Source organism: Pan troglodytes, chromosome 13, assembly GCF_028858775.2.
Source record: "Pan troglodytes isolate AG18354 chromosome 13, NHGRI_mPanTro3-v2.0_pri, whole genome shotgun sequence".
Classification (NCBI taxonomy): Eukaryota; Metazoa; Chordata; class Mammalia; order Primates; family Hominidae; genus Pan; species Pan troglodytes.
Window position 1 is genome coordinate 66,985,121 of NC_072411.2, and position 26,850 is coordinate 67,011,970.

At 37.7% G+C, this 26,850-nt stretch overlaps 2 long non-coding RNA genes across 6 annotated transcripts in view; one reads left to right on the forward strand and one right to left on the reverse strand.

Moving 5' to 3' along the window:
- LOC104005243 (uncharacterized) overlaps window positions 1-26,850 on the forward strand; it is a 287,414-nt gene that overhangs the window by 117,624 nt on the left and 142,940 nt on the right. Inside the window, exons 6-8 of one of the 5 annotated variants that reach the window (XR_008546636.1) lie at window positions 1,251-1,355; window positions 2,901-2,969; window positions 4,919-17,791. This is a non-coding gene — a long non-coding RNA (uncharacterized LOC104005243). Of the gene's footprint in view, window positions 1-1,250; window positions 1,356-2,900; window positions 17,792-26,850 lie in introns of those variants that run through there. The other 4 variants (XR_010150119.1, XR_678463.4, XR_008546637.1 and 1 more) reach the window with 4 other exon arrangements.
- On the reverse strand, window positions 18,816-26,379 carry LOC134808051 (uncharacterized). Its single transcript, XR_010150120.1, has 3 exons — window positions 26,200-26,379; window positions 25,784-25,856; window positions 18,816-19,160 (listed from the first exon to the last, which is right to left on the reverse strand). It is a non-coding gene; the product is annotated as an uncharacterized LOC134808051 (long non-coding RNA).

The following is a 26,850-nucleotide window of genomic DNA, read 5'->3' on the forward strand; positions in this document are numbered from 1 at the left end:
TCATAAAAAAGTTGAATATAGTCCAACTATGAAAGGATGGCTTAGTTAACAAAAAGTTTATAAATATAATTTCCAACATTAGCAGGTAAGAAAAAACCATGTTATTATTTCACTATATTCAGGAAAAACACTTGATAATGTTGAATTCTTGATTTTAAAAAAACTTTATAAATCAAAAATACAATACAACTTCCTGATAGTGATAAACTATAGCAAAGTATTTTAGTTATGGGGAAATTTTGGAAGCATTCCCATTTAATCAGAAGTGAAAAAAATCAATGATTGTGATTTATTTAACTTGATATTGGAGTTCCTAAAGTAATAAGAAATAAAAGAGAAATCAGAGGTATGAGAATTGGAAAGCTAAAAATAAAACTGTCATCATTTTTAGATGATAAAATTGTTTATATAGAAAAATCCAAAATAATCTAAGAGAAAAAAATTAGAAATAGAGAGTTTAGAGAGCTGATTAGTATAGACTAAAAATATATTAATTTCTCTACAGCAACAGCAAACAACTAGATATTGTAATTAAAAATATATATAATAGTGTCAGAGAATATCTAATACTAAGGAATAAATCCAACCAAAGAGAAAAATGTACACAATCTCTTGAAAGAAAAATATAACAATCAAGATACATTAAAGAAGGCCTAAATAAATTGAGAGATATACCTTATTCATGAATCAGAAAAAATATTCTAAAGATATCAAATCTGACCAAGTTGATCTATTGATTAATAAAATTATTTTCACTACCACATTGACCACAAATCTCTGCCAAAACCTTTCCTTTTTGTTTAATTACAAAAGAAAAATGTTTGTTTTTTTTAAAGTAGAAAATAAAATAAAAAGGAGAAGTTTAAAATTTTCAGTTATTTCCACTCCCAGTGATTATTTTAAAGATTTTTTTCAATGTATCAGGTTGGTACAAAAGTAATTGCAGTTTTTGCCATTAAAGTAATGGCAAAACCTAATATTTTGCACCAGCCTAATATTATATGTGTCTCTGTATGTATGTGTTGTTCTTTTTTCTTTTTGTGGATATAGGCTCCATGGTGGTCTTAAAATATATCCACAAATTTTCTGACATCCTCTCTTCAAGAAGTGGAGCTTAATTCCCTTTCCTTTGAGTGCAGGTATGACTTAGTGACTTGCTTCAAATGAACAGCATATGACAGAAGTGATGTGTGTACATTCTGATACTAAGTCATGAAATTCATTGTGAATTCTGCCTTGTTCTCTTTCAGACCACTCACTCTGGGAGAAAGCAACTGCTATGTCATGAGGAAATTGAAACCACCTATGGAGAAAGGCCCACATGGTGAGAAAGTAAAGCCTCTTCCCAATACCAAGTGAGTGAGTTATACTAAAAGGGGATCCTCCAGCCCCAATCAAGTTTTCATATGACTGCAGCCCCTGTCAGCATCCTAACTGCAACCTCATAAAAGACCCCAGCAATGGCCAGGTGTGGTGGCTCATGCCTGTAATCCCAGCACTTTGAGAGGCTGAGGCAGGTGGGTCAGCTGAGGTCAGGAGTTCAAGATTAGCCTAGCCAACATGGTGAAAACCCTTCTCTACTGAAAATACAAAACATTAACTGGGTGCGGTGGCATACGCCTGTAGTCCCAGCTACTCGGGAGGTTGAGGCAGGAGAATCCCCTGAACCCAGGAGGCAGAGGTTGCAGTGAGCCGAGATTGTGCCACTGTACTCCACCCTGGGTGACGGAGTGAGACTCTGTCTCAAAACAGAAAAGACCCTACCTAGCAAGGACCCCTTAACCAAACTGCTCCCAAAGCCTTGGCCCACAAAAGTGTGAGATAATAATTTATTTTTTTAGGCCACTAGGTTTTGGCATTATTTGTTTTATACCAATAGATAACTGATATAGGCTCATCCTATACATATTTTTGATGATCTTCTTTAAAGAATGTTTTCTTAATTTCATAAATATTTAATATAATTTCAAAATATTATATTCTCAATGAGAAAACTCAACAAAGAGACAGACATAAAATCACTGACAATCCTCCCATGCAGAGGTAAATAAAGTTAACATTTTAGAACCCTACAGTTTAGCCAGATTATACAGTATTTAGTTTGTTGAAGTGCATATTCACATGTGCAAAAATAGTTTTATTGAGTCTGTCTTAGCCCCAGACAGAGGCTATGGGAACTGGACTTTCACAAATATAGAGAGCCCTAATTTGAGCTTTTTAATCAAATTATATAATTATGTAGATCATACGCTAAGCCTTTGTAGAATTATTATGTTTCATTATTATTTGGTTACAGTCCAGGCGAGGTGACTTCCAAGGGTACCCAGCTCTCTTAGAAATAATAAAAGAAGGCTCTATCTTGGCAGAAATTCGAATTTAGAAAGCTCTTCCTGATGTGTAATCTGACTCCTTTCTGATATTATTAAAGTCCAAATTTGGATGAGACTAGAGATAATAATTTTCAATACATATCTCTGGGAAAGAGTGACTTTTTCCTCCACCTTAGAAATGAGTCTGTTAAGAGGAGTACTTTTGTTTTTTGTGAAAAACTGGATGCGTGACATTCTCCACAGTATTTGGTTATTGGCTTCATTGCTATAACAAACAGAGCACCAATATGTAGAGTTTCAAACAAGCTAAACCTTACTTTCTCTCTTTTTAAATTTTCCAGAGGTAGATGTCTCAACCTTTGTTGGGAAGTCTTCTCTAATATGTTCAACTAAATAATCAAAATATATCTTTTTTTAGGATTCATCACCTTAAACATCATTTCTGTAATTATTTTATGTGCTCTATATATTACTCATGAAATAATACATTATTTGTGTGCTACCATATTATTATTATTATTACTATTGCATAATTAAGGTATTTTCATGTTTTCTAACTGTAATTATTAGAATTCTGTAAGTCTGCTACGGTGACATTTCTGGTTAGGAGTCAGAGTGGATGGGACACTGAGCAATAAGGTAAGTATTAGCATGTGAGTAAGCCTTGGTTTGCCCAAGATAGTTGTCATTTAGGCTTCCTGTCCCAATGTAATCATAAGTAGCATTGTATTAATCCATTCTTGCATTGCTATAAAGAAATACCTGAGACTGGGTAATCTATAAAGAAAAGAAGTTAATTGGCTCATGGTTCTGCAGGAGGTACAGGAAGCATCACACTGGTATCTCCTTCTGGGGAGGCCTCTGGAAGCTTAAGGTCATGGCAGGAGGCAAAGCAGGAGCAAGAGAGCCAGAGAGTTGCTACACACTTTTGAACAACCAGATCTCAAGAGAACTCACTATGGCGAGGACAGTACCATGGGGATGGTGCTAAACCATTCATGAGAAATCTGCCCCCATGATCCAATCACCTCCCACCAGGCACCACCTGCAACACTGGGGTTTACATTTCAATATGAAATTTGGTTGGGGACATACATCCAAACTATATCAAGCATCTTTGTCATTCTCAGAAGTGTTCCTGTTTGGATGATAGGTTCCAATATCATGCTACCTATGGGGTAGGATGGGGGGACCTATTGGGTACTAATCTCACCTAATATGTACATAACACTTCACAGTTATCTCTTATAGTATTCAAGCTGAGAAAGGATGCAGATCTTAAAAACATGTGCTTTGGGTTATTTAGTTAGTATAGTGTATTGGGAGCTCAGGCTCTGGAATCAGAAAAAAACTGGGTCTGAATCAAAGTTCAAGAGATCTTGGCAAGTTCCTTTATTCTTTGAGCCTTAATGTGCTTATTTGTAGAAAGGGAAAACTAAGAGTACCTCTCTCAAAGTGGTAGTTTTGGGAATTAAATGAGATAAGCTAATTTTTAAATTATTGACATATAATAATTGTACATATTTATGAGGTGCAGAGTGATATTTGATACATGTATAAAATGTGTAAGGATCACATCAGGATAATTAGGATATCCGTCACCTCATTTATCATTTATTTGTGTTATGAGCATTCAAAATCCTCCCTTCTATCTTTTTGAATATAGATAATACATTGTTACCTATATCCACCCCACAGCATAATAGAACACTAGAACTTATTGCTTCTATCTAGTAACTTTGGAGGTGACCTAGACTTCTATTAGTTTCCTAAAACTGCTTTAATAAAGTGTCATAAACTGGGTGACTTAAAACAACTGAAATTTATTGTCTCACAGTTCTGAAGGCTAGGAGTCCCAAATCAAGGCAATAGCAGAGCCATGCTCCCTCTGAAGCCTACAGGGGAGAATCTTTCCTAGCTTCTTGTGGTTGGCTTGTAGATGCAACACTACAATCCTCCATCTTCACATGGCATTTTCCCTGTGTCTCTACACACTGTTCCCTCTGTGCATGTCTTGTCTGTGTCTGAGTTCAAATTATCCCCTCCGTTTTTTTTTTATTAGGATACCTATCATATTGGATTAGGGCCCACCCTAATGGCCTCACCTTAACTTGACTACACGTGCACCTACATCTGTTTCCATAGAAGGTCACATTCTAAGGTAGTAGGGGTTAGGACTTCAACATCTCTTTTCAGGGAGACACAATTTAATCCATAATACTATTTTTAAAGTATTTAGTTATTTGCTTGGCCTGTAATAAGCTCTGATTAATGTTTTCTGCTGATATATCCAAACAGAAAAATACTTCGTTAGGCCAAAATCATATAAGATCGAGGGAATTTTGGCGCAAGAGAAACTGCTATTTGGCTTTAGATATTTATTTTCTCTTCCTCCACCCTGAAAGAGACTCTGATTTTGGTCTTGACTGTGGCTACCTGGAAAGAGAACTGAAATATACATCCTTACTTGTAACTGGTTGTGGTCATACAGCTAAGTTTGACCAAGAAGAAGATGCAGGTGAACTGTAAGTCCTTAATGAGAAGGAAAATAATGCCTTACCTTTCTTTTGCTCCTTCTCACTGGCCAGAATGCAGAGACATGATGGCTGAAGCTGGAGCTTTTCCCTGAAGCAACCACCTGTTGGAAACTTCATGTTGAAGATGACTGAGTAATAAGACAGAGGGGTCTGGGTCCCTGGTGGATATTCCAGATCTGGGTGTTCGTGGAGATATGAGAAAGCAATAAACTTCAATTTTGCTTAAATAGCTGTTACTTGGGGCATTCTGTCATTTACGGACAAATCTGACCTGGATTAATACACCTCCGCTGGGTACCAAGACTGATCTAATAGTCAAAAAGGTTTCATTCCATCTAGATATTTCTCTAGAACAGGACCTAAAGAAGTTCTTTGACTGAATTTCTTATGGAAGTAATAGGAGAGTTCCTTGTGCTTCATTAAATGCTGTATTGGTAAATATATATGGTTTATCATTACATGCAAATATAATAAGCTATAAATCATTGGATTCTGATATTTTTAGTTTAGTCTCACTAATGAACTGCTAAGAAATCTTGGATAACATATCTAGAATAATACTCTCTCTTTCCAATATGGTATGGATCCTTCTGTGTCCTGTGTTGTTGGTCTCATCCATATATCCTTAAGTGTCTGGTCAGCATGACTGTCAAAGGTTTACTTTGGGATCTACAGAGAATTCTTAGTCTTTGATCATTAACGTGAGGACTGGCCCACCAAAACTGAAGCTCTGACTGACTTGAGTGTACTCTCAGCACCTTTCACTTTGCTGCCTGTATTCTCTGCATATGTGATAGAAAATATAATTTTAAAGTCTGTGTGGAAAAAAGTATTTCTACTGGAAATCCAAACTGAAATTTGATCCTTCCTTTTTTCAGCTCATAATATTTTCTTTGTAAGATCATGTACCATTTCCTGGCTCCAGAAGCTGGAGGAGGTGACTGTTACAGCTTAGTCATTTTGTCAGAGGCGTTTGAACCAGAGTAACTCCATCTTGAATAGGGGCTGGGCAAAATGAGGCTGAGACCTACTGGGCTGCATTCTCAGACAGTAAAGGCATTCTAAGTCACAGGATGAAATAGTAGGTCGGCACAAGATACAGATCATAAAGACCTCACTGATAAAATGGGTTGCAATAAAGAAGCCAGCTAAACCCCACCAAAACCAAGATGACCATGAGAGTGACCTCAGGTGGCCCTCACTGCTACACTCCCACCAGCACCCTGACAGTTTACAAATGCCATGGCAACATTGGGAAGTTACCCTATATGGTCTAAAAAGGGGAGGCATGAATAATCCACACCTCGTTTAGCATATCATTAAGAAATAACCATAAAAATGGGCAACCAGCAGCCCTCAGGGCTGCTCTAAGGAGTAGCCATTCTTTATTCCTTTACTTTCTTAATAAACTTGCTTTCACTTTACTCTGTGGACTCACCCTGAATTCTTTCTTGCACAAGATTCAAGAACTCTTGGGGTCTAGATTGGTGCCCCTTTTCTGTAACATCTTCATGCCAGCTATAACATGAATAACACAATGCAAGACAGTGGATAAGCAAACTGTGATTATCTTCAAATAATATCAGCTTTTATCACTCACTAATGAATATGCCCAAAACACACCCAAAGTGACAGGGTAGAAGAACCAAAATTGGGGGCTTGGTACCCTTTAGTATCTTTTAGTCAACGTGATCTATGAAGGTTACACTATAATAAGTAAGAGTTCATTTACCGATTTTGATCTTTTTTCTTCTTTTGTTTTAATGAAGTTCCGTTTGCATTATGTCATCCCTGTATCAGTTCAATTTGGCCTGGACAAAGGACATTTTATACCCTTAGGATGGGTTGGCCAGGAGGACCAGATTCTGGCAAGATAGTACACTTGACAGAGACAACTAAAGAACATGCGACCTGGGGCACAGAGTGGGGTGGAACCTTGGCAGTAGAAGTATTAGGGACAACTGTGACTGTGCATCCTCTCCCAGCTACAGCAGTGCCTTCTTATATATGATGTTTGCTAGAAATACTGTTTGCCACAAAGAATGACAGTGGTGCTAAAATCAGGAAGTGGGAGCAAAGGGACCAAAAAGACTTTGTGGTTAGAGCCAAGATTGCCCATAGTGTAGAAATATGAGGCTGGCAAACTTTCCCCACATCTCTGAATCTGACTTAAGTCTTTTTCTTTCTGGTCATGGGTAATTTTGTTTACTCCTAAAATACAATACTCGATCCTTTATTGCATGCCATAGCTAAGTATGGTTGTATCTGTGGGAATGGTAAGCTTATTGGGGGAAAGGATCACGTTTATGTTGCTGTTGATGAAGATTTTTTTTTTCCCACTGAACGTAGCATAGTGATTCACACAGTCACTGCTGCTCATTAAAAATGTTCCAAATGGAAGAAACAATCCAAACAGGAATTAGCAATTAAAAAGCCTTGTTGTTAAGTGACAATAAGTTTCATGTCGACAGCAAAAAGGACCATCAGGAGAACATTTAAGTAATGAAATTATGATGTTCATTTGCCTCTAGGGCCTCTAAGAGACAGAAAAGCCTGGCTCATCTCCATTTACTAATGCAACCAGAATATTTTGAAAAATACATTTTAGAAAGAGTGATACAAAATTGTGATACATTTCTAACCATTTGACAAATTAACACTTTGTTTTTAAACCCAAAGGTAGTGTAATATTATTGTTATTCATACAATAATTAAAGGATGTGTTAAAATTATTTATAATGCTTAAAATGGGGTGGTGTTATAATGGGTCATAAGTTTAAGATTAAGAGTGACATGTTTTAATTTTAGTGTATCTGTGCTGCTGTAGGTGTAACTGCCCAGTGGTTTCTTCCTGCCTGCTACACAAACAAAATCAATTCACAGAGACCATGGCATTTCAGTAAAAGAAGAGTTTAATTGACATGAGGCCAGCCATTGCTATGTGGGAGATGGAGTTATTATTCAAATCAATCTCTCCAAGAATTTTATGGCTAGAGTTTTTCAAAGGTAGTTTTGGGGAAAGGGTGGGGGTGGCGAGGCAATAGGTGCTTGCTGCTGATTGGCTGGGGGTGCAATCACAGGGATGTGGAAATGGTCTTCCTGTGCACTGAGTTGCTTCTGGGTGGGGCCACAGAAGCTAGTTTTTGGTGGGTTTAGGTGGGGCCGTTGGTTATGAAACATGCAAAAAAACCTGAAAAGATATCTCAAAAGGCCAATCATAGGCTCTACAGTAGTGATGCTATTTGCTGGAGTAATTGGGGAAGTTGTATATTTTGTAATCTCCAGAATAATGGCTAGCAATCCTTTATGTCTGCACCTTAGCAGAATTCAGGCTCTTCTATCCTCTTAGCCTGGTGGTCTTTCCTTTGCTTTACAAAAGCAGTTGAGTTTATGGGAAGGACTATTATCACTTAAACTGTAAACTAAATGTTTCCCAAAGTTAGCTTCGCCCAAGTCCAGGAATAACTAAGGACAGCTTGAAGGGTTAAGGCAAAAGCTGGGTGGCTAGATCGGATCTCCCCCACTGCCAGTATTTTCTTACTGATAGAATTTTTACAAAGGTGGTTTCATAGATATAACATAACTAATCTGAGGCTTTTCAAACATTGAAAGCTCAAGCCAAATGGCCCTTCTCAACTGCCTGTGACAGACCACTGTCTATCTTAGAAGTGTTTAGTAGAAATGTATTAAAAAGATGCTAAGGACACCCAAAAGACTAGCAATTGAAGTTATACATTATCCACTCACATTTCAAAAGGATTATCTACTTATCCTCTATAAGGAGGGGAAAGAATGTGCTAGGTTTCACAAATCAGACCCAATGCTGAAATTGCCCCAGTAACATATCTGAAAGCTCACAGGCTGTGATTAGAAAAACAATGTAGGATCTATTGAATATGCCTACATTTCTCATTTTTGATCATTACTAGTTACCAATAAAGATTGTGTGTGTGGCATTCTATAGGTTCTGAAAACAAGATATGTATGCTCTATAGTTTGGAACCAATGTTCATTATATGTTGACTAACTTGATTAGGTAGAATAAGAGATGTACCAAATGAGTGAAATAGATATATTTGTTGGAGCAATTTAGAGGAAGTAATGATCATAAGAGGGTGGGGTGGGTGGTCAGTGATATTTGATGGAAGGCTGGAAACGTAAAATTTAGCCTAGTAAAAATGAAGTTTAACTTACAAATATAACATCCTGATCTTGAATCTGAAAAACCAACTGTATAGGTGCAAGGTAAGAACATGTGGGTTATCTCCAACTCATTTCTAATACTGCTTTTAATTAACAAGAAGTTTAAATAATGCAACAATTTAATGGGGCTGAGAAAAAAGTCTAACACAGTCAGGTAAAGTACTTGTAATAAATTACACAGAACAAGGATGACGATAATCCAGGCCATCTGTGTTGGTCACACCACATATGGACTATTGTTTTCAGCTCTGGAAGCCACAATTTGAGGAAAGTTACAGATCAACTGGGACATTTACAATTGAGAGGGATCAGAATAATGAGAGGATACTGAGTCTCACAGTGCTTTAAGTAGCCAGAGAATAAAGACTCAGAGGTTGAAAGGCTCACTCAATATAACCAATGGCTTTATAACCTAATTACTTAGAGATGTCTTGGGATAAACTGAGTGGTAAATTATTACTAGAGATATTTAAACCTGAGCGTGACCACTGGGCAAGGACATTGTAGGGGATGACGAAGGATAGAAAGGATGCTAGGTGTTCTCCTTTGCTTGTGAGTAAACAAAAACCTACTTGAGCTTCTTTAGGAATGGGGAAAGTGGTGATTAGAAAAATTTTTGTAATGAATCTAGGACTAGAAAATTTGTCAACATTCCAGGTATCCCTAGATTTTTCTTTTCTCTGTCTGTCATGGCCAGCGTGATCTTTTTCTCGTGGAATCTTAGCTTTTATCTGTAGGTCTACTTCATTATTCTCTTGCAACTGACTGGTTAGTCACTGAGTTCTCTGGGGAAAATTCCAGAACAAGTGAGTCTGACAGGCTTAGCTACATACCTTTGCCTCCCCTGAGCACAGCTTGTTGAACCACACCTCCTCCTAGGAGGCTGCCAGCTGTTAAAAGATAAACTTAAGCACATTAACATTTTAAAGAGTTTATTTGAGCAGACAGTGATTCATGAATTCACAGTGCCAAACCACAACCAGGTTGGGCTCCACTGAAGGGGAATAAGGGAAAAAGTTTTATTAGGTGTTCTGGGAAGCAAGACAAAGAAAATATTTGATTGGCTAAAGTAGCCTTAAAGTCCCTAGTTAGAGGTTAGTTGGCAGTTTCTGATTGGTTAAGCTTAAGTTCCATTTTCCTAGGCTATGACCATTCCCTCTGAGTTGGGTTTGAGTTCGCATGTAGGAACTCAGGGGGCTAGAGCCATCTCAGTTTAATGGTTTCCCAATTAATTATTTTAACACAGCCTAGGGATGAGCTCTTCTTGGGCTAGTTACCAATCCCTTATCCAGTCAATGGGCCATTGTGCCAGCTACAGTGGCTTCCCTACAAAGCAGTGGGGAGTGAGAATGAAGAAAACAGCTTGAGCTAAAGGTGGGTTTGAGCAGTGGCCTGCAGTATGGTTCATACACATGGAAACACTAGATGGCATTAAAATTCCTCTACCACTTGTAATTTCTCAATTCCATGATGCTAGTGTTACCCGAGGGTCTTTGTATTTAGAGCTCCCAGGATGGTGGCAGCTGCTCCCAAGATGGCGGCAAGCCTTTTGTTTTCTGACCTGGGGTTCTTGGCCTCACGGATTCCAAGGAATGGAACCTTGGGCCATGCAGTGAGTGTTATAGCTCTATTAGAAGCTGTGGGTCACGGAAGAGAACCGTGGAACCCAGCCACTAGTGTTCAGCTCGATTAGGATGAACCCAGGCACTTAGCCATGCAGGAACAATGGCAAGCCTCTAGCCCGATCGGGAGCGGCATTGGGTGCCTCTCTGGATCAGAAGTGCAGCAGACATCCTTCCAGATTCGGAGGGGTGGAAGTCAGCGGCAGGTCTGCGATAGTGGCGATCAGCAGTGGTGGACGGGGAGCATAAGCTCAGCTCGAACTGGAACAAACATAGACCAGAAGAGTGTGCAGTTGCAAGATTTAATAGAATGAAAACAGCTCCCATACAACGGGAGGGGACCAAAGGGTTTCCCAATCTGGCTTGAATGCCTGGATTTATATCCTGATCATTGTCCCTCCCCCTGTGCATTTAGGTGATAGATGATTTGACTATTTCTTTTTTAGCCTAATTGGTATTTTAGTGAGCTCTCTTTACTACCTAATGGGTCGGGTGTGAGCTGAGTTACAAGCCCCGTGTTTAAAGGTGGATGTGGTCATCTTCCCCAGCTAGGCTTAGGAATTCTTAGTTGGCCTAGGAAATCCAGCTAGTCCTGTCTCCCACTAGTAGGATTAGAATTCGACCTTATCATTAAAAATGAGATAAGGGGAGGGTATTAGTCCGATCTCATGCTGCTATGAAGAAATACCCAAGACTGGGTAATTTATAAAGAAAAGAGATTTAATTGACTCACAGTTCCACATGGCTGGGGAGGCCTCAGGAAACTTACAATCATGGCAGAAGGGACCTCTTTACAGGGTGGCAGGAGAGAGAATGTGCCAGCAGAGGAAATGCCAGACACTTATAAAACTATTAGATCTCGTAAGAACTCACTCGCTATCACAAGAACAGCATGGGGGAAACCACCCCATGATTCAATCACTTCCCACCAGGTCCCTCCCATGACATGTGGGGATTATGAGGATTACAATTCAAGATAAGATTTGGGTGGGGACACAAAGCCTAACCATTTCAGGGAGAATATGATAATTCCTGATATGGAGAATAAGAAACATGTATCACTGGGGTAAATAAAATAGTAAGGAGAAAGGAGTTTTTGGAATCAAATAAAGGTAGATTCTGATTAGTTTTATTATCATTTCTCTTTACTTTTTAGTTTATAATATTGTCTTTTATTACATGCTTTCCTTCTGTTAACTTTGGGGGTACCACGGGCCTATTGCTAGACAAACAGTAGCAAAGGTGCACAATTTGCAAAGATGTAAAATATATTTTTGAGATATGAAGCACTCTGAATGTTTCATGAGTTAAAAATAATATGTCATAGTAAGTGGCTTCATTCTTATTAGCGGTTGATTTCTCTATATCATCCATGTGAGAAAATGAAGTGAAAGCAAGAATGCAACAATGCATGTTTCCCCCTTGATTTCTTGGTATCTCTATCTTTTAAAAAAATTTTACAGAAAATATTTGTTTTTAATTTCAGTTCATCTTTCTTTTACCCCTTCCTTAGCTGTGTTCCTTTCTCAAAGTTATTGCAATCTATTTCTTACTCACATGAGACCCTAAGGTATTTTCTAAAAAATGTCAGTATGAACAAAGTGACCACTTGCCATAGGAGCTCAGCCTGACTTTTAAAAGAAGTTTTAAAATAGTGTGGGTAAGAATCATATGAATCCATTTAGATTTGTTATAAATACTACTACCTTTTTCAACTCAATGTCCAAAAGGACCTTCATGCCCCTAAGGGCTAGAAAAGGAAAAACTCAGACAGCAGCCACATTCCCATGACCTTGCTTTGCAGGGACCTGACCCAGATGTGGTGGGAAGCACAGGACAGCAAATCTCTTACTGAATCTTTTTATGCATGAGGTTGGCCTGGCCTTAAACGTCCCTACTACAATGACTTAAAAAATGGTGATTAAATAATGTAAAACATATTGCCAATAAAAAGTAAATTATCTAAAGGAAAGAAGCTACAGACTGAAAGATTGGAAATTTTTAAAAGTAGCAAAATCCAAACCAAACCATAAGAAGACAGTGTGGAGTGTGTGTGTGTGTGTGTGTGTGTGTGTGTGTGTGTGTGTGTGTGTTGTAAGAATCAGGTGGTGTGTCCTACTGAAAAGCCTGTACATTTTACCAATTGGTGCCTTTTGGGGAAAATAAGAGCAATCTAAAAAGTCTAATGCATACACGCATATGTGCACACACACACACTCACACAGAATTTAAATGCCGGAGAAGAGCGAAAATAAACCATGTACACTGTTCCCTTTAGCTTAAATAGCCAGTGGCTATCAAGGCACCATAACTCCTTTTAGATTCAGGTACAGGGAAAAAAACCTTTTCATTTGTATATTTTTCTATGCCCTAGTTAGAAGAAATATTTTCCTCTTAGAAATTCCTTTCGAAATAATTTTCTATTCCACAGCAAATTCTGGAATTATTACTGTTCCATTATTCATTTATTATAGGTTCTGTTTTGGTTCAAATTATCTCTAGTTACTTTTCTGTTAAGCTACTAACTGACATTATTTGAATCTGATAAGATTCAAAGGAGGCAACTTAATTCTTTCAGTGATTTCAGTGATAATAAAAATATTCACAAGAAGCATGGTCTTTAGTAGTTAAAGGGTTAATAATACATATGCATGATACCAAGTTCTGGTCCTTCACGAAACAGGAAGTCCGGGTTCCAGGATCAGTATTGTGAAGAGCTCAGATCTTCTGGGTTGGTCAATTGGGCTACACAGTATCTCTGGAGAGTGGCATTTGGGGTCCAGAAAATGGTGCAAACATTTAAAAACTTTTTCATCATGTCACCAGCTAGCCCAAATAGAATCTGTCTCAGATGAAAATCTAGGAATTTCTTTTTCTTTCTTTGCTAGCTTCCTTTTTCACCCCTTCCATCCATCAATTTCCTCAATCTATCCTTTCTTCCTCTTTCTTCCCAGAGACTGGATTCCATTTTGGATGGAGTGGTATTGAGTCTTTACTATTTCATGTCAGGAGATTTAGGTCCTTATCACTGTGCTCAGTGGAACAAGGAAAGGCTGATGCTTCTTAACACTATTAACTGCTACTTATGTATTTACATGTGCACCGTTTCTATTTGCTCTTCTTAAAACTCCTTCCTCACCATTTTAATTTGTAACATCTCCCCCTCCCCACATACATCCTTCAAAGCAAGGAGCACGAGCATCTGCAGTTTTACGAAATTAATTGACTGAGATGGTGGCAGCGTCAAGTTTTTTTTTTTTAGGCAATCCAATTGGAACCAGAGAGGAGGAGAGTGAGGGTGATTGGTGGTGTTACTTGTTTGTCTGGAAGTTGCATTAGCATAGCAAACATATTGTAATTAAGACACTACTTTTTTTCTCTCTCACTTTTCCCTTGAAAATTTATTCAGTGGGGAAACATTTTCCTGCTACTGAATGACATTTCCAACAGCCCGCATGACCACTAGGCAATAGAGTCAGAGGGTCTCAATTTAGTGATTAAAGCTTTGCAGAGAAGCAGGTGGGAACCTGCAGTCTGGGAGGCAGTGGGAAGGCTGGTTGGCTTCGCATCTCTTACTTGACCCCCTGCCCTCCTCATTTTTGCTGAACTCAGATTTTGGCAGCTCTGGCATTTGAAAGTCTGGGAAAAGCCTCTCTTTCAAGTTCATACATGACTGGTATTACTGTAAGCAGACTTCTTAAAAGATGAAAGTGTTCCCTTTCTCTTGTGAACTGATTTCATGGGTTCTGAAAATCCCTCTGACATCCCTGGTGGTTTCTCAACTCAAATTCCTGTCATTACCTCAAAGGTTGTTTAATCCCTCCGAAGCTCCTGGAAATCTTCAGAAAACTGAAGCACTGCACATTTTATTTATTTGTTTATTTGTTTATTTTTGAGATGGAGTCTCTCTGTTGCTCAGGCTGGAGTGCAATGGCACGATCTCTGCTCACTGCAACTTCCACCTCCCGGGTTCAAGTGATTCTCCCGCCTCAGCCTGCCAAGTAGCTGGGATTACAGGCACCCACCAGCATGCCTGGCTAAGTTTTGTATTTTTGTAGAGATGGGGTTTCACCATGTTGGCCAAACTGGTCTTGAACTCCTGACCTCAGGTGATCCACCCGCCTCGGCCTCCAAAGTGCTGGGATTACAGGTGTGAGCCATTGCACCCAGCCAGCACTGCACATTTTAAGTGTATGTTCTATGAGTTTTGAGAAAGGTACACGTGCATGTAACCATCTTGCTAATCAGGATATAGACTATTTCCATCACCCCCAAGGAGTTCCCTTTTGCACTTTGCAGTCCGTCAATCTTCCTCTACCCCTTAGCTCAGACAACCACAAATCTACCTTTTGCCATTATAGATTAGATTTTCCTGTTATAAATTTTTATGCAAATAAAATAATATACGAAATGCTCATTTGTGTCTGGCTTCATTAACATAGGATAATGATTTTGAGATTATTCATGTCAATCAGTGTTATCATTCATTGATTTATTTCATTGTTGGATGGTATCCCATTAAATTGATATACCACAATTTGCTCATCAATTTACTTACATGTTTTTGAGTTGTTTCCAGTTTTTAGCTATGATGAATAAAGCTGCTGTGAACATTCATGTACAAGTCTTCGTGTAGAAAATTGTTTTCTCTTGGTAAATACTTAGTGGTATTATTGGGTAGTATAGTAAATATATGTTTAGCTTTACAAAGTGCTGCACAATTTTAATCTCCCACTAGCAATGTATGAGTGTTCCAGCTGCTCCACATTTTTCCCAATATTTAATACTGACAACTTAAACTATTAGACAATCCAGTGGATATATAGTGATATCTCATTTAGATTTTAATTTGCAATTCACTAATGATATACTATTGAGCATCAGATCTTTCATATTGTACTTTAAAACTATTTTGCTAAGACACATATCCAGCATATGGAAGACCCTCAATAAATATTTATTGAATTTATACAAATTGAACACAGAAAATGCAGCTCATCAGAGGATTTGAGCTAATTTCCTGGCATTTATGAAATACTGAGCAAGTTGTCAAATGAGAGCACTTAAGCTAATTCTCAAGTATTTAAAAGAAAGTGTACATCCTCATCTGTCTACCAAATATGGTCTCCAGGCAATTTGCTCAAGGTCAAATAGTGGTGGAACAATGATTAGAAACTACACTTCGTCATCCTCAATTTAATTCTCTCTATATTTGACTCAGGATAAATGTGAAACATTGATTTTTCATATCATTTTATTGAATGTATGTTTTATTCAATTACTGTTTTGCCACAGTATCTCTCCCTGTTCATTATTAAAAACTTCAGCTCTTGATAAAAACCTAATCACCTAAAATTTATTTCCTTTCATAAAAATGTATTTCAAGTTCCAGATACTTGATTAACAAATGAACCTTTAAATAAGTGTTTATTTGGGGAAACTAACATATTAGGTAGCAACTTTGTTTCCCATCTTATTATTTTATAAACAATTAAAGGTTAACCAATTCAAAGGTGAATTGCCTTAAATAAGAAGTGATCTATGTATTAACTCTGAGGCCTGTAATTGCATTTAGCTGTAACTCAAATGAGTTTTGTGTGTGCTGTGTGCAACTAACTGAAAGTCTGGGATGCTCCGTTGCTCAAGCCAGGGCATCAGTACCATTTAAATGCTTTGTTAAGATCAAACAGCCAGCAAGAAACAATTCAATAAATGTCCCTGGTTTCTACAAACAGAAGTTCAGATAAAAAATTGCCTGAAGCAAAATTCTATTTAGATGAGGAAACAGGAAATAGAGCATTATAATATGACTCTGATGTCAAAAACAGGAAACTTCTGAAAGCATCATTCATTTAGCAATTTTGATTAATTTTTTTAACCAAAAAAACCGCTCTTTTGTAGTACTTTTTAAAAGAGAAAAAAGGGGAAAATGCCTTACTTAGCCCTTCGCACACATTTTATTATTCATTTCTAACATGGCACATCACATTGACAACTCATTTTAAGTTTGAATTTTTCTTACTAAGTAATCATTTTGTATATGCTATTTTTTCCATTGAATTACAGTGTATGAGAAGCAGTCTCTCAAATCACCAGATAGAATATGTGACAATCCATTTAGTTTGTAGTCAATGTTCATTATTCCTCTACGTTTCTTTATTTTGGTAGTTTAATCATAGTTCTTAACAACTGCCTTGAAATTTAGAGATAAAAGTAATGTCTAATTTTGGTATCTTTAGTCACAAAAATAGCTGTGGAACAAACTGTAGACTAGGAAGACAGAAGGGTGAGTCTTCAGATATCCTATTTCATATTAGTTGAAGAAGATTTCTTAAAACGTTCCTGTTTCTCCCTACATTTATTCAGGAATTGGTTGAGGGAAAAGGAAAGTAGAGAGAAATTCAACAGATACTTAATTTCTGGTTGGTGCTTTGCCTATATATTACTGTACTGTTGCATTACTGACACTTATCACAGTGTGGGGTGCTAGTTATTAAATGTAAAGGAATAACCTGATTTATTGTTTATAACACCCATAATTTAGAAATGTTGAGGATGAAGCTCTTCAGTTTAAATTGATAAATTATCCAAGGTTATATATTAATAATATGTGCTTGATTAAGTCAGTGAACTCAGATTTGGGCAATTCTGAGGTTCATGCTCTGTCCAATATCATAGTAAAAATTTACAAAATATTTCATGAAAGAAGACGTGACAATTGGGAAAGCCACAAGAATTTATGAGTTTATATTTATGAAGACCTCTGAAAATCCATAAGTATAGTAGATTTTTATTTAGCATGTGTTTTTCAGAAGAAATAATTTTCAGGTATTTGCTTAGTTTTTGAATAGTTAAAATTAAGCTGTTAAAATTTATTTGGAACCTGGACAACATAGTGAGATTTTGTCCTTACTTAAAAAAAAAAATTACCTGGGTGTGGTGGTGTGTATCTGTGATCTCAGCTACCTGGGAGGCTGAGATGGGAGGAGAGTTTGAGCCCAGGACGTCAATGCTGCAGTGAGCTGTGTTTGCACTACTGCTTACCACCTTGGGTGACAGAATGAGACCTTGTCTCAATTTTTTTTTTTATTTGGCTTAAGTCAGTCACCTTTTATATTTAATTATAATGCAGAGTCAGTGATGTTTTGATATTTTAGATTACATACATATCATGGAAGATTAAAATCATAACATTATCTTGAATTTTTTTCTACTAGTTGGTGAAAAAGATATCATTTTTTATGCATGCTCTAAATCTAAAATACATATAATCAAGTCATAATCCTTAATTTACAGAAACTTGAGTATTTTATCTGGGGTACATACTATTATTTTAATATCTAGAATGGGAAACTCATTGTGGCAGAAACTCAAAGAAGAGCTTCCTCTAAATTTGATCTTCCTCTTTCTCTGAACGTGTTACTATGCTTTCTAAGCATTATGAAGTTCTAGAGAAGAGATTTTCACTTTAGTTTGTATCAAATTCATGAGTGAATAAATTCTACAGTATGCTTAAAACACTCTGAGAAGTAGGATAGGGAAAAACTCTATAATCCTCTTATGGGGTTTTTTTTAACGTGTTAATAAAATAATAATACGCCATCTACTTAAAATCCTTTTTGAAACAAGGTGCAGGGATAAATAAATAATCCAAGTAACATGATATTTTCAATTTTAGGCAAAAGGTCTGACAAGACTTTGATCCTTCTTCAAGGCCTGGTGGGTCTGAAATAATCTAATCTGCGCATGAAAAACATTCAAAGCATTTAAAGGACCTGGCTATAATTACACAGTTCATGGTGGCAACTCATAGAATAAAAGTTCAACTAATTCATTCCTTAGTCACGTTATCCATTAGTTTAGCAATCTTGGATTCCTTAAGATTAAAGTATAATAAATAGTCTCTCTTCATTTGACTAACAAAGGGGACTAATGCCTTCCACAAAACAGAGCTTTTTCTTTTCCTTTCATGATACTATATTTATGTGTTCTCATAGCAAATCTTTCCTCTTTCAGTTGCTCAGAACAGATAAAGATAAATGAAGAATAATCTATCTAATATTAGCATAATTCTGTAAAGAACTATAGCAATGTCTTGTTTACGAAAGCCAATTATACAAATATTATGCATAATGCACTCAGGAGTTCATTTAAACCAGGGGTTTTGAGTTACATGTTTAAGCAATATAAGTACTAGGCAACAGCTGTTTCCCTGGTGTATGATGGAGCCAACACCAGTCAGAGGTATATTATTAAATCTGATTATCGGTCAGGATAAGGAAGGCAATTCTCTGGTAACAAACCATCCTCAAATCTCAGTGCTTATATAGGCACTATTTCTTGCTTCACTAGATGGCTCATACTTGCTCACACTAACCATCATGGGTCGTTAGGAGATCTCTGCTTGTGGTCACTCCGGAATTCATCTGACAAAGCAGCCACCACCTTGAAAATCATGGGTCACTGTGCTGGAAGAAAAAGAGAAATGTGGTGGGTTTGCCATCAACATGTAAATACTCTGGCCCAGAAGTGGTTTGTCACTTCTACTCATCACTTATGGGTGACAAGTGCTAGAACTGGTCACATAACCCCACCACAAGGGGACCAGCATGTACAATCTTACCATATGGATGTAAGGAGACAGAACAGGAAATATCTGTGAAACAGTGGTATTGTCAAAACCAACGTGTAAGATTAACTTCTGCTTAAACAAGTATATGTATTATTGCAGCAATGCTGGTCAAAAATAACTGCCGGATGGAGTAGTAGGTTATAGAAATTATGTAGACTGGGTACAACTTGCTACAAGTAAGAGATGAGCTGCATAGTGCTAAGTAAAGATGGCATATTTTCTGGAACATATGAGAAATTTGTCTTTTTAAGTATAAAGGAAGGAGGTCAAGACAATAATCATTTCCACTGAAGCAGTTAGTTACATGGAGCTGACCAGTTGTTATGGATACTTTTCAGACACTCTGGGACAGAATTATATGGTGGAAGTATGTGCACTGTAATGATTCAAGACTTGACTGGTGGTATTTTGGGTATCTTAAACCTCCTCTTTAAATAGGCTACCAAAATTTGAAACCAAAAGGGCTGAGAATCACTGCTTTAAAAAGTGAGCTATGATTGGAAGGAATAGGGTCCACCCTCTAATAAACAGTAAAAAAATCAGAAGTCCTGGCTGGACGCAGTGGCTCACACCTATAATCCCAGCACTTTGTAAGGCCCAGGTGGATGGATGGCTTGAACCCAGGAGTTCGAGACTAGATTGGGCAACCTAGCAAAACCCTGTCTCTACAAAAAATACAAAAATTAACCAGGTCGGGTGGCCCACCTGTGGTCCCAGCTACTTGGGAGGCTGAAATCAGAGGATCACTTGAGCTCTGGAGGTAAAGGCTGCAGTGAGCCAAGATCACGCCAGTGCACTCCAGCATGGGCTGCAGAGAGAGACGCTGTCTCAAAAAATAAATAAATAAATAAGTAAAATGAATGAATAAATAAATAAATAAGTCCTGTTGTTGTCAAGAAGTCGGTAGACAGTTTTTCCTAATATAATGATCTTAAGGACTTCATTTTTCCCATTTTTATTTCATTTTATTTACAACAATTTTCTTACTGGGTTTTCAATGCAACTTAATGCAATATGCAATGATTTTATGTTTTTATTCACTGAGATTTGTGGATGGTTTGTTACCAGAGTATTGCCTATCCCATCTCAAAAAAAAAAAAAGCTATATAAATCTTATATAAGCAATTTACTTATTCCTTATATAAGAACACTTATAAAAGCACTGAGGCTGGAGTGCAGTGGCATGACCATGGCTCACTGCAGCCTCGACCTCTCAGGCCTGTAGTGACAGGTTTCACTATGTTATCAGGGCTGGTCTCAAATTCCTGGGGTCAAGTGATCCTCCTGTCTTGGCCTCCCAAAGCACTGGGATTACAGGCATGAACCACCGCACTTGGTTTGATCTTAAATACAACTTTTCTTGAAAAAAAGTTAGCATGACAAATGCTAATTTTTTTCTCCTACTATTTGTTTTGAAAAATTTTTAACTTACAGGTTAAAATAATAGTACAATAAATATCTATATATCTTTTTACTTAGAGTCACCATTTGTTTACATTTTTCCATATTTTCCTCTATTTTAATCTGTCTACATACATGTATACATATACATACTAAATGTATGTATACATGTATGTGCGTATATACATTCATATACTCACACATACACATCAATATTACTTTTTTTGTGAAGCTATTTGAGAACAAGTTTAGACACGGCATTTTTGTCCTAAATACTTCAGTATGTATCTTATAAGTACATGGATATTCTTCTACATAAGCATGACATAATTATCACATTCAAAATTTAACAACAATAAAATTAAATATTTAATGTACAGCTCATTTAAAAATTGTCCTTGTTGTCTGACTAATAACCTTCATAGCCACCTGCCCTTCCCCCTAATCCAATCATGAATGAAGGCTTCTATTTAGTTACAGCAGAGACTGTGCTGTAGGAACCTAGATCTGCTTCTCTCATAGGGAATAACCTCAGGCAGCCAGGACCTGCTCTGCCTGTGGGGCTTATAGATTGCATGAAGTGCAAGGATGAGCTGAAAGTGTGGCTCCCAAGCAGCAACTGATGGGACAACTCTGAGGTCATCTACTTGCCCTCGAGGGACTGAGGCAGCTCTCTCTGTGAGATTGCTGATATGCAACTGAGGGGACAACTCTGAGGTCATCTACTTGCCCTCGAGGGACTGAGGCAGCTCTCTCTGTGAGATTGCTGATATGCAACTGAGCTTGGCTTCTTTATTCTTCTTGGACCGACTTGACTTCTCACTTTCCTATTTCTCCTGGGAACACTCGTAAGGAATGGCTCACTGAATTTCTTTCTCAAGGTCGGCTTTGGGATATATATTTACATATATAGTATATGTATATATGTAACAAAACAAAGACCATTCCTTTTACAGATTGTTCTCAGTTTGGATTTTTCTGATTGTTTCATCATGATTAGATTTAGATAAAATATTGTTGACAAGAATACTACATACTACATAAGTGACGATGTGTCTTCCTAAAACAGGTTTTTGAAATGTTAAATTCTGATAACTGCTTTTCTTCCAAGAAATGCCATTATCTTTTGGCCAGCACTCAAATGAAATAGAGACATTCTTTTAAAATCGAATGTATTCTATTTTATTATGTTTTGCATTTCCGCTCTTGAGTTTCTCCTAGTTTACTTACCTCTCTACAGAGTAATAAAATTATATTCTTATTCATAAGAAAAAGAAAAAAAACCTGATGCAACTGAAATTGCCTTAAATTATTCATCTCTCACACTATTAATACTTTGATGTTTAATATTATTATTTTATCCGTTTAATCCTATAATATATATTCTGACATAAATCTGCAAATTGTTGAAAACAACTTACTTAACATTTCAACTACTTAAAATTTTATTTTATTTCAGCCACCTAGAAAAATAGTTCTAAATTCTACAAAACCAAAAAAAAAAAAAAAAAGGATTTTTCTTGGACTCTGTTTGAAGTTTCAAGCCTACCATCAGATCTGTCCCAGACATAACTTCTCAGAAAGCTCTAATGGGATTTTGCCCTGTATGGTTTTGCTGAAACCAAAAAGCGACAGCAGCTTCCCCTTCCTTCCCTTCCCTTCCTCTTCCTTCTTCCCCACCTCCTCCTTCTTCTCCTCTTCCTTCTTCTTCTTCCTTCTTGCATATGTTTGATCTCTTTTTCCTGGCCTCTAATTTAGCAGCCAGTGATTGGGTGATGAATGACTAATCTGAGGGTCAGAGCTTCTTTCCTGAAGCTTCCTGTAAAAAATCCCCCAGTAATTATAGGTTGCAAAAAACCTCTTCTACTTATTTAGCCATTCGCTCTTTTAGGTTCTCTTCATTTATTTCATATTAAATGATACTTTCTTTTCTCCCAAAATTCAAACTGGAGTTTCTTTGACTTCCTTCAGGTACTGCTACATTAATTCAATGCATGTTGCATTTTTAATGAATAATTTTAGGTAGTGAATTTCAAGTTCTGTATGAATTTCATTAATTCTACTTAAGTTGGGTTCCCACCAAAATGAACTTTTAAACATGTGTATTATTGTTTGGCCAAAAGCACGAAATGGGTGTTCAGCTTACATTCTAATGACTTCCCTTCCTTCCTTCCTCACTCCCTCTCTCCCTCTTTTCCTTCCATCTTTCCTTCCTTCCTGCTTTCCAGCATCAGCTTTAGCAAGGAGCCCTAGAAGAAGACACCGGAAGGTTTCCAACTGACTTGTCTCTTTTGTTCCTAAACCACTACTAACAGCAATATTAGTCATCACTTCCCCCGCTGCCCACTGTGCTATTTAAATCTCCCTCTTTGGGTATATTTTTTCCTAAGTTTCCTTTTTCACTCCATAGTCAGGGATGTGGGGGAAACACTCTAGGCAACACCTCCCACACATGGCCACATAAATATTTATTAGCTTTTTATTTGTATCCATCTGTTCTGTACAACCTGTACAGCTTTTCATTGCTGACATCCCTTTTATTATTTCAAATGATAGTTTAGCATGATAGTTAAAAGGAACATATCTTTGTTCTTGTTTTGAATCGTAGAAAACTTAAACCGTCACAGGCCAGTGAGAATATATGATTCCTTTTAAAACATTTAAGAGGCATAATTTTGGCAGTCTTTGTTTAACTTGCTCAGTCACTCTTATATGACTGGAAATTTTCTAAAGCTACCTTAGATCGGTTGATAGGCTATGTTTCTCTTTCAATCTGTATGAATTCAATAAATGTTTTATTTAGAGTTTTCTAAGCACCAGATGCTGTATCAGGTACTAGGGATGACTATGAAATGACTCAGCTCCCAAGCACTTTATAATAGGGCTTAAGCAGTGTCATAACTAATACAATCCTAATAAAAGCATGCTGTGTGTTTAGACCTAAAAGCTTGCTGTGTGTGTGCATTTAGGTAAACAGTTTAATCTCTCTGGACCCTAGCTCCTCTCTGTAAAATGAAAGAGTTGAATTAAATGATATATTCTATTATATAACACCATAAAAACACTTTACCATACAGTGTGCTGGTCCTGGACCTGTTTGCACTCAGATCTATCCTTCTACTCTGCTTTGTTCTGGGGGGAAGCAGTTGATCCTTGGCAGGATGACTTTCTCAGGCTCCAGAGAATTTCTGAAAAGATTGAGTCAACGGGCAGCAGGATTATATCAACCACGGGAAATTAGAGAGCAGGGTGAGGAGTGGTTTTTGGGGGAGGGAGATCAAGACACTCCCTCCTGTTTTCAGCCTAAGGTGGCCTCTCCAGGGGCTTTATCTTCTCTGTGACTCCAGCCCCCATTGTATCGAGGCCACCAGAGATTCAGTCTCCTAGAGTGGTCCTCTTGGTGCTAGTAATTGCATGTTTTCCTTTTGTCTCTCCAGCCCAAGAATGATAAAGACTTCCTGCCATCTTCAATCTCCCAGGATTATTTTAGAGCCCACTGTTTAATTCTCAGCCTCTCCACTCTTCATGGACCCACCTCTGCTTTCCATTCCTTCCACTGTGAACATTTGAGATGATTTCTGCTTTCTTGGTTAATCTATGGCTAACCACAGTGTTCACCTCTGATTTATTTTATAACTGAGGAAGGAAAATATGAGCATAGATATATTAACTGAGCAGACCCAAACTAGCTCCTTGTATCCAGACAAAACGAAAGAAGATTGTATCCAAACCTTCTTTTGATGCTCGTATCTATTGTTTGGTGCTTAGATACCAGCGTCAAAGGAAGGTTTGTTTTATGCTTATTCTCATGGCCCAATAACAAGATGCAGATGAACTGGGATAGAAGAGAGTTTATTTCTATAACTAGGTACAGGGAGAAGGCTGGGAAATATTGCCAGACCAACTCAAAATTACAAAGCTTTCCAGAGCTTATACACCTTCTAAGCTATATGTCTATGTGTAAGTGTGTAAGTGTGCATTCATCTAAAGACATAAGTAATCAATTTCCTTTTTTTTTCTTTCTTGAGACGGAGTTTTGCTCTTGTTGCCCAGGCTGGAGTGCAATGGCACCATCTCAGCTCACTGTAATCTCTGCCTCCTGTGTTCAAGTGATTCTCTTGCCTCAGCCTTCCAAGTAGCTGGGATTACAGGTATGCACCACCATGCCAGGCTAATTTTGTATTTTTAGTAGAGATGGGGTTTCTCCATGTTGGTCAGGCTGGTCTCAAACTCCCGACCTCAGGTGATCCGCCCGCCTCAGCCTCCCAAAGTGTTGGGATTACAGGTGTGAGCCACCGCGTCCGGCCAAGTAATCAACTTCTAATCTATCACTAAAATCTGAGTACTGAAGACCTTCCTCTGGAGCCTCAGTACATTTTCTTAATCTAAATGGGTCCAGGTGCCATGGTGATTACCCTTATCTTGTCTCCTGCTAAATCATGGAGGTTCCTTTAGTCCCCAATAAAGCTTACTTGTGGAGGTCTAGGGAGTTCCTTTAGACCCCCAATAAAACTTGTTTAATCCTAAATGGGTCCTGTTAAGAATTCCTTTGTTATCTTGTCATGCTTCAAGGCCCAGGGAAGACCTAGGCAAAACTCTTGGTGAGCTATGTTACATTCCAGCCTTTGTATGAGGACACTGGCCCCATCAGTTTTTAATATTTATCTTAACCACTCAGTCAGTGCTGAAACAGTTGTCGCAGAGGCCTGCCTATTCAGCTGTTAGTGAGACCTGGCCTGCCACACTTTCAATCAACTATTGAAGGACACAAAAGATCCTCTTTTATTATTATTATTATTATTAAAGCTGCCATGTTGAATCTCTTGAAAGTTAAGGCCCATGTAAATTGAGGTGGGGGAAACCTTTAGTGAACTACATCACTCTGTGTACTTCTTAGTTCTTAGGACAGATGACTTTATTACAGCCTCTGAATCTATCAAATGTATCAATTTTTCACCAGGAATATCAATTAAAAATCAAATTATAGTGATAAATGTATTAGCAACCTAAAGTTTGGTAAGAGAAAGATATGTAAAAAACTCTTTTTTAAAGACTTGCCTTAGGCATCATGCTTCTTCTCCAACTCTTTTATCTCCATTTCCTTTAGGTTGGTAAGATACTTTCTTCATTTCTAGCAATTTCACCAGAGAGGTCAACAATCAAATTAAAGTGGTTTTACTTTAAAATGATAGGTAGGCAAACTTGTGGAGATACTGTTTTATTTAATGTATTCATTAAAAAAAGAGGTGGGATGAACATCCACCCATTCCCACTACCCTTTACTTTGGGTATGGGTATGAGAGGGGAAGAAGTTCATAGTGATTGGGTGACAAGGAAAAGTGATAGTACCATTGCTGATACAGGGAGAGTCCCAGAGAGAGAAACCAGCTGGAGATTAGAGTATTAGTTTCCTGTAGTAGGTGGCTTAAAACACACATTTAGTGGATTAAAACAACACACATTTATTTACTCACAGTTCTGGAGGCCAGAGTCTGAAATCAACATCACTGGACTAAAATCAAGGTGACAGTAGGGCTGTCTTCCCTCTGGAGATTCCGGGGGAGAATCTGTTCCTCACCTCTTCCGGTGTCTGGTGGCTGCCAGCATTCCTTGCCTTGTGACCACATCACTTCAATCTCTGCTTCCATGGTCACACTGATTTATTTCCTGCTCTGTGGTGAAGTTTCCTTCTCAATCTCTCTTATAAGGACACTTGAAATTGCATTTAGGGCCCACCTGGATAATCCCCAGGATAATCTCCCTATCTCAAGATTCTTAGTCACATCTGCATAGTCCCTTTTGCTATGTAAAGTAACATTCACAGGTTCCAGGGCTTAGAATGGGGACATCTTTGGAGGCCTTTATTCAGCCTACTACAGTCAGATAAAGCACACAGAGAGGCTGGTGTGGGTTTTATTTGTATGTTGTCTCTGAGTGTCTTCAAGGTTAAGATCTTTCAAGGACTAAAGAATATTGGTTAATTCCTAACATCCTGGGCTATACAATGAGTGTGGAAAGAATTTGCCCTTTTGGGGTGGATGAGTCAAAATGCTCACACTTTATTAAAACCATTATAGTGAATTTTACTGTTTGTTCCGTGGATGTTCCAGAAAAAGGCATATTCT